Below are 7,435 nucleotides of genomic sequence, written 5' to 3'. Positions count from 1 at the left end.
AAGTCAAATGAGGGATCTTTCTGCTGTAATGGACGTTTATGGCACATGGTGCAATGCGTTATTGCATCAAGCGGTTTCCTAGTTGCTTATAGACTTTCTTTGTCTAGAGTTCTTTCACAAGGTCAACTGAAATTAAACGCAACAATGTTTGCACAGACATTCTCATTAATTTCATCAATGTGGGTATTTCAAAACAACAAAACCCACTTTTTGCATTTGTTAGGATAGAAAAATCTGATTTCATTTAGTAAAAGGAATACGGACTAACTGAGCATGAAGAATTGGGCTTACTTCTGAATCACGAATGGGTCCCAAATGTTCAAGGTTTCCAGTAAAACCTGATCAGACCCTCAGTGGCCTCATTGCTTTGTCTGTGACACAGTGCCAATAAAATAAACTACAGCGTTTAGATGTCCTATTGTTAGAAGTGTAAATTGAACCTTTGGACTGATTCCTTATTTATCCTGAGTACTCTGAGTTCTGCTGTGTTCTAAAATAATGACAGCAAGTGTGGATTCAAGGAAAATATGATTGTGACACCTCCGAATTGGATTGTAGGATTACATCATTAAAAATTGTATTCAGCAATCTGTAAAATATTAATAATGTATTGCATGTCAGGACAACATACGACTGCAATAGTTACACTATTGAAACGGTTAAATGTGAAGATTCCATTGTGCCATATTGTAATAAAGAACACAAGCTATCTGTCTGTCAGGACCAATTAGCAAACTCTGTGTGCAGGTAATGCTCATGGGAAGTGTAGCGTCTTAATGTTGCATTGAATTTATTTCAGATGGCTTTATGTAGAAAATACAAAACAAAATGTATAGTAGGAGTAGTACAAATACTACATGATTCAAATCTCATGTCAAACCAACACAGTCTCATCTACAAGTATCTTCTTTCTTCTTTTCCTTTAGGCTGTTTCCTTTCAAGCGTCGCCACAGCGAATCATGTGCCTCCATCTAACCCTGTCCTCTGCATCCTCTTCTCTCACCAACTAACTTCATGTCCTCTCTCACTAAATCCATAAATCTTCTCTTTGATCTTCCTCTAGACCTTTTGCCTGGCAGCTCCAACCTCAGCATCCTTCTACCGATATATTCACAGTCTGTCCTCTGAACATGTACAAACCACCTCAATCTGGCCAAAACATCTAACATGAGCTGTCCCTTTTATGTCCTCATTCCTGACCTTGTCCAGCCTCGTCACTTCGGAAGAGAACCTCAACATCTTAAGCTCTGCTACTTTCAGCTCTGCCTCCTGTATTTTCTTCAGTGCCACTGTCTCTAAGCCGAACAACATCGCTGGTCTCACCACCGTCTTGAACACCTTTCCTTTCATTCTCGCTGATACTCTTTTATCACACAACACACCTGACACTTTTCTCCACCCGTTCCAACCTGCCTGCACTCGCCTATTCACCTCTTTTCCACACTCTCCGTTGCTCTGAACCATTGATCTTAAGTCCTCAAAGTCCTCTTCTACTCTTCGTTCTCTTTTATTTTCTTCATTCATCATCTCTTCAAAGTTCTTTTTCCATCTTCCCATCACACTCCTGGCACCTGTCAATATATTTCCATCCTTATCTTTAATCACACTAAACTGCTGCACATCCTTCCCATCGCTATCTCTTTGTCTGGCCAACCTGTACAAATCCACCTCTCCCTCCTTACTGTCTAACCTGGCATACAGGTCCTCATATGTTCTTTGTTTGGGCTTTGCCACCTCTACCTTCACCTTACGCTGCAACTCCCTGTACTCCTGGCATAAGATGTAGTCCACCTGAGTACATCTACCTCAGCTCTTCTATGTTGTCCTATGTTCTTGCCTCTTCTGAAAGAAAGTGTTCCCTACAGCCACTTCCATCCTCTTTGCAAAGTCTACCACCATCTGTCCTTCTGCGTTCCTGTCTTGAAGACCATAATGCCCATTACATTCTAATCACCGCTCTTCCCTTCACCAACATGTCCACTGAACCAATAACCACTGTCTCACCCCTTACCACTAACTCACACGTGAATGTCTCCTTCTCTTCTAACTCACATCCTACCTCTGGGGCATAACATCTAACAACATTGAACATCACGCCTTCATTTTCCAGCTTTAGACTATCAGTAACTCTTTTCACCTCTAGAACATTCCTCAGAAACTCCTCTTTCAGGATAACTTCCTGTCCGACCCATTGTAAAACAACTCGAACCCTGTTCCTAAGCTTCTAGCCTTGCTACCTTTCCAACTGGACCCCTGGACACACAGTATGTCCACCTTCCTTCTCTGCATCATGTCAACCAACTATCTAGGCTTCCCTGTCATAGTCCCAACATTCAAAATCCCTACTGTCAGTCCTAAATTCTTGGCTTTCCTCTTCTCTCTCTGCCTATGAACACGCCTTCCTCCTCTCCTTTTTTGACCAACAGTACCCCGATTTCCACAGGTACTGGGACTGGCACAAGAAGAGACTGGCTTGTGTCCTCTTGTGGTTGCATTCTCATCTACAAGTATGAGGAAATAAAAAAATAAAGTAAAACAAACCACACTCAAACCACACTTGCTGTCATTATTTTATACCAGAAGAAATCACAGTATTCAGGTCAAATGAGGGATCACACCAAAATATCAATCCAGATGTAAGTCAATAAGTCTGCTTTAACACTTATCTTTTCTTCTAACAAGAAAACATCTCAGGCTAAAGTTTATTTTCATTGGCACTGTGTTACACATGTGTTTGTAGTTACTGGTGCTACTGATTTGTTCTTCACTTACTTAAAGTTACACCCACAAAGTTTCAGTTAGTTTTCTGCTGAAATTGATGTATATGGCACATTGTGCAATGCGTTATTACACATCAAGCTGTTGCATAAAGGCTTTTATCTGGGGTGGGGTTGGGTTGGGGGGGTTGGGTTGGAGTGGGTGGGGGTGGGGCACGTGGACACATCTCCACACATGGAGATGTCTGACCAAATGGAGACATCTCCAGGATGTAGCAAGTTCTTATGTGTGGGGGGGGATAAAGAAAGTAAAACCCTTACAGACATCCTGGATGTAGCTCAGTTGGCAAGGCAGTCGTCCACAGACCACAGGGTCAGTGGTTCGGTCCTCGATCCTGACTATATGTCAAAGGGTCTCTGGGCAAGACACTGAACCCCTAATAGCTCATTCCCCTCCCCAGCTGTGCAGTGCTGGTCCAAGCCCAGTAGAAATTGGGAAGGGTTGTGTCAGGAAGGGCATCCGTAAAAACTGTTCCAAATCAACATGCGGACAATGATCTGCTGTGGCGACCCTGAACTCACGGGATAAGCTGAAAGGACAAAAAAAAAAGACATCCTGGATGTGGAAGCTTCTTTAGTGATTACACTTGAGGTTTTTGTTACCAGTAATTGTCATATTTTGCCACGACAGTTAGGTGGCTAGGGAAAGCATTATTATAAGCATTTAAGCATTATTTAAATGGATTTCTGTACATGGATAATCATACAAAAGGGTAAAGTAAAAATATATGTGAAAACCCTAAAATTAAATGCAGCAATGTTTATCTTCAATAATTTCATCAATGTCAGTATTTCAAAACAACAAAACCCATTTTGTGCGTTTTGGTTTGCTTTGCCTCAGAGCTAATGATAATGTCACTGGTGCGATGCACAGAGATGTGAATGGTATTTAAGGACAATTGAGCCCTTTTAACTGACCTTTAATTTTGTGACTGACATGACTGAAAGGTCAGAATTACTGACATTTATCATTAATCTAATATGTAAAATTTCAAGTTGGTGTGATTATCATCACACTATAAAGAAAAGAAAATAATTGTCATACAGTAACATGACAATGATGAACAAGTCTGAGACAGAGGCACACATGAACCACAAACACTCCCTGCTCCCTGCAGATGACTTTGTCACTTACTCTGTGATGGTTATTTTTTTGTCTTTTCAGAGTAGCTTTTTCACTTTTACCTTCCAACATATGGAAGGAAAATATCTTCTAAATGTGGATGTTGCCTAAAGCAATATTCCTGCTGAGTTTTTAATTTTAAGTTTTGTTAAATTATTTCCAAATAAGAACAAAAGAAGACTTTATAATGATCAGTATATTTCTCTGTTCTGTTACACCAAAGTAGGCAAGTTATTTTTGTGCACTGAAAAGTCAGTAATTTATGTAAAACACAGTTTTAATTAAATTGAATGTCCTGGTCGGAAAAGAAATGGCAAAGGCACAGTGTGTGTGTGTGTTTAGTTACTGAAGTTACCATAGCTCTCCCTTGTTTGTGACATCATTGGTCGCTGATATCATTCATAAATATTAAACACCTGTTAGGTAAGATTTTAAATTCAATTGAAATTAAAATAATAAAACAATGCAAATATCAGGTATAAATCATTTTCAGTGTTTCTTAAGATCAAACAAGACCACAATGAGCTCATGTTATGGTTCAGTGCATGAGTGTTAAGCTTCAAGATGGTAAGCTGGTGGTTTTTAAATACAGCCCACACACAAAGGGGAAATGATCCAGTCCAGTTACAACATGAAGAGCAGAAATGTCACAGCATTCAGCATAGTTTGACGCAATGGCAACATGAAGGACAGCAAAAACTGGTAGTTATGTCCTAAAGCGCTTTCCAATGTTGCTTCTCATTCACCCATTCACACCGATGGCAGGAGCCGCCATGCAAGTTGCTCACCTGACCCACTGGGAGCAACTTGTTCAACAGTGTTTTGCCCAAGGACACTGACATGCAGTCGGGATCGGGAATGAAACCACTCACCCTGTGGTCCATGGACAGTGGACCAATTAGCAAACCAATTAGTGGACCAATGTGTGCAGGTAGTGCTCATGGGAAACGGAGCATCATAGTGTTGCATTGCCATTATTTCAGATGGGTTTATGTAGAAAATTCAAACCAATGTGTAAAGCAGGAGTGACTGTGTTACCCACATTTGGCTGGTGTTAATGTCAAGCTCTGCTTCAGAGATCTGGTGGAGTCCATGCCGTGATGGTTCAGGGCTGTTTTTGGTGGCAAAAGGGGGACCTAGTCACTATGGGGCAGGTGGTTTAAATATAAATGATATTAAGAAAAAGAAGATTTCTGGTAAATGCTCACTAATTGTCCTCAATGTCAGATGTCACTTAATTGACCTGAAATAATTTCTTACCAGTTCTGTAAAAACTGAACCACCTTATCAACCCATTTCTGAAAAATACAAACAGTATAATTTGAAATCACTGTAAATTCATTTGTCCAGAGTTCACAGCCAAGTGCCGGCATGAGCCAGTAAGCATCACCATGGTAACAAACTTGACCAACTCAGGCACAGTGTTAAAACTCTGTGGATTACCTGAGATTACCTGAAGATGAGGTCATCTAATGTTTTTTGTGTTATGACTGAATTACAGTTTGATTTGTTAATGTGTTGTCATAAAAGATTACAATACGTTCAGTCTACCCAGTTACCATGACAGTGAATGCACCATGGACATGTTACAAAACAGTGAGATGGCAAAGACCTCAGCCAGCAGGTGGGTGTGCAGCAGATGAACACTGAGCAAAGGCTTGCTGAAATTTGCACTTCTCACAAAAATCTCGGCATACGAATCCGTCACCAAAGATTGGTTTGTCAACTGCTTCAGCTGCAGGAGGAGACAGAGGTTTGTTGTACTTGGCAGGTTGGCTTTGCAGTTTGATACCTTAAGAGGCATGTCTCCCTCTCCAGCACACTGTCCACCTTCAAACAGTTTGTGGACTGGCCTACAAGTGGAGATAAGACCCTGGATCTTCTGTGTGGTAATGTGAGAGATGCATACAAATCCACAGCACTACCTCAGCTTGGTGGATCTGACCACATTCTTGTTCACATTTTTTCCAGCTACACTTCTGTTGATAAAAGATTCCCGGCCACCAACAGGACTGTAAAATGTTGTAACCGTGAAGCAGAAGAATCCCTGCAGGACTGCGTGGAGCTCACAGACTGGGATGTTTTCTGTGAATCTCATGTGGATTCACAGACAGCATGTCTGATTATTCTATGCTTCCCCAATAACAAACCATGAGTTACAGTCTGAATGGTTTGTTAAACCAAAAGAAAAAGGTTTCACAGGGAGGGAGACAGGGTCAGAGCAAGGGCACTGCATAAAGAACTGAAGGTGAAGATTAAGGAGGGGAAGCAAGCCTACCGGCAGAAACTGGAACAACAGCTGCAGCAGGATGAAGTGATGCAAGTCTGGTCCGGCATGAGAAAGATCATGGGTCTGGATCGAAAAGGCGGCCCACTGCCCGCTGGAGACCAGAGCCAGGCAGAAGGCGTGAGTGCCTTTTTCATCAGATTCAACAACTCCTCCTCTTCCGGTCAGCTGCCTGTAGTGCGTAACAAAAATGCAAAACGGAGTCCTTTCTTTTCACCACTTTCTCTTGACACTGACCCCCACCAGCTCAGTCTCTTCATTGCACCCCTCCTCTATCCACCCCTCCACCTGCTCACCCATAACATTCCAGTCATTTCAGGTGAAAAGAGAACTGGACAAGCACAGAAAAGCAACTGGTCCTTATGGTATTAGCCCAAGACTCCTCAGAACCTGGTCCAGTCAGCTGTGTTGCTTCCAATTCTATTCTTTAACAAATAACTTGTAAATGGTAGCACTTCTTATGCATGTACAGTGGATGTACCATCAGCATGTTGCACAGCATAGGTTAATACCAGTAACTGACATGGAAATTAAAAAATATATAATTAAAGTTAGAAACTAATTCACTATAAGGCTAAAAAAAAATTAAAACTAAATTAAATATTACATTAAACCATGAGAAAAAGAACAAAACTAATTTAAGTAGAAACCTTAATAAAAATGTGCACAGCAGTGACACTGAAATAAACTTCAGCCACACACGAGGTGATGCTTGTGGAAATCTGCACAAACAAGTTGGTAATCAACCCGTTGTACTCGGAATCAGTAGGAAAAGAGAGAAAACGATCAAAAGTTAAATACTAGTCAGAGATTCGTAGAATAAAATCGTTAAAACTAACAGTAAAATGTCTTATAAAAAGCAACAAATGTCACGATTATGTCATAACCTTGTCCTGCACCAATTATTTGTGAGGTGCTGAGCTGCTGTTGGGGACTCAAACTTCTCAGTATTTGTACAGGAATATGTTTACATTTTTCTGGAAAAAATCTGACTCAGTGCTTCATGGCTGACTCAGCTGTTCAAACTTTGCAAAAATGTTTCATTGGCCCAGTGAAGTCCATTACAATAAATATCTGCCATTATATTAATTTTTTAAAATATGTCAGTGATTACAATGCTAGTGTCATAAAGTGGCTAAGAGTTTGGATGGGAGGCAATGGGATGGTGCAGTGGAGCATCTTTATTAGAAGAAATGACCAGCACTGTGCAGGCAGGTAACAGGCAACAGAAAGCAAATTACTGGTAGA

The 7,435-nt window shown here is 40.9% G+C and overlaps 1 long non-coding RNA gene across 1 annotated transcript; it reads right to left on the bottom strand.

Moving 5' to 3' along the window:
* Positions 1-684: 684 nt before the first annotated feature.
* Positions 685-6,316, bottom strand: LOC137124081 (uncharacterized). The gene is made up of 3 exons (XR_010913911.1): positions 6,179-6,316; positions 3,039-3,307; positions 685-2,501 (listed from the first exon to the last, which is right to left on the bottom strand). It is a non-coding gene; the product is annotated as an uncharacterized lncRNA (long non-coding RNA).
* Positions 6,317-7,435: the final 1,119 nt, after the last annotated feature.

Source organism: Channa argus, chromosome 3 (assembly GCF_033026475.1).
Source record: "Channa argus isolate prfri chromosome 3, Channa argus male v1.0, whole genome shotgun sequence".
Classification (NCBI taxonomy): domain Eukaryota; kingdom Metazoa; phylum Chordata; class Actinopteri; order Anabantiformes; family Channidae; genus Channa; species Channa argus.
The sequence above is the reverse complement of the archived record's forward strand: the minus strand, read 5'-3'. Positions and strand labels throughout refer to the sequence as shown.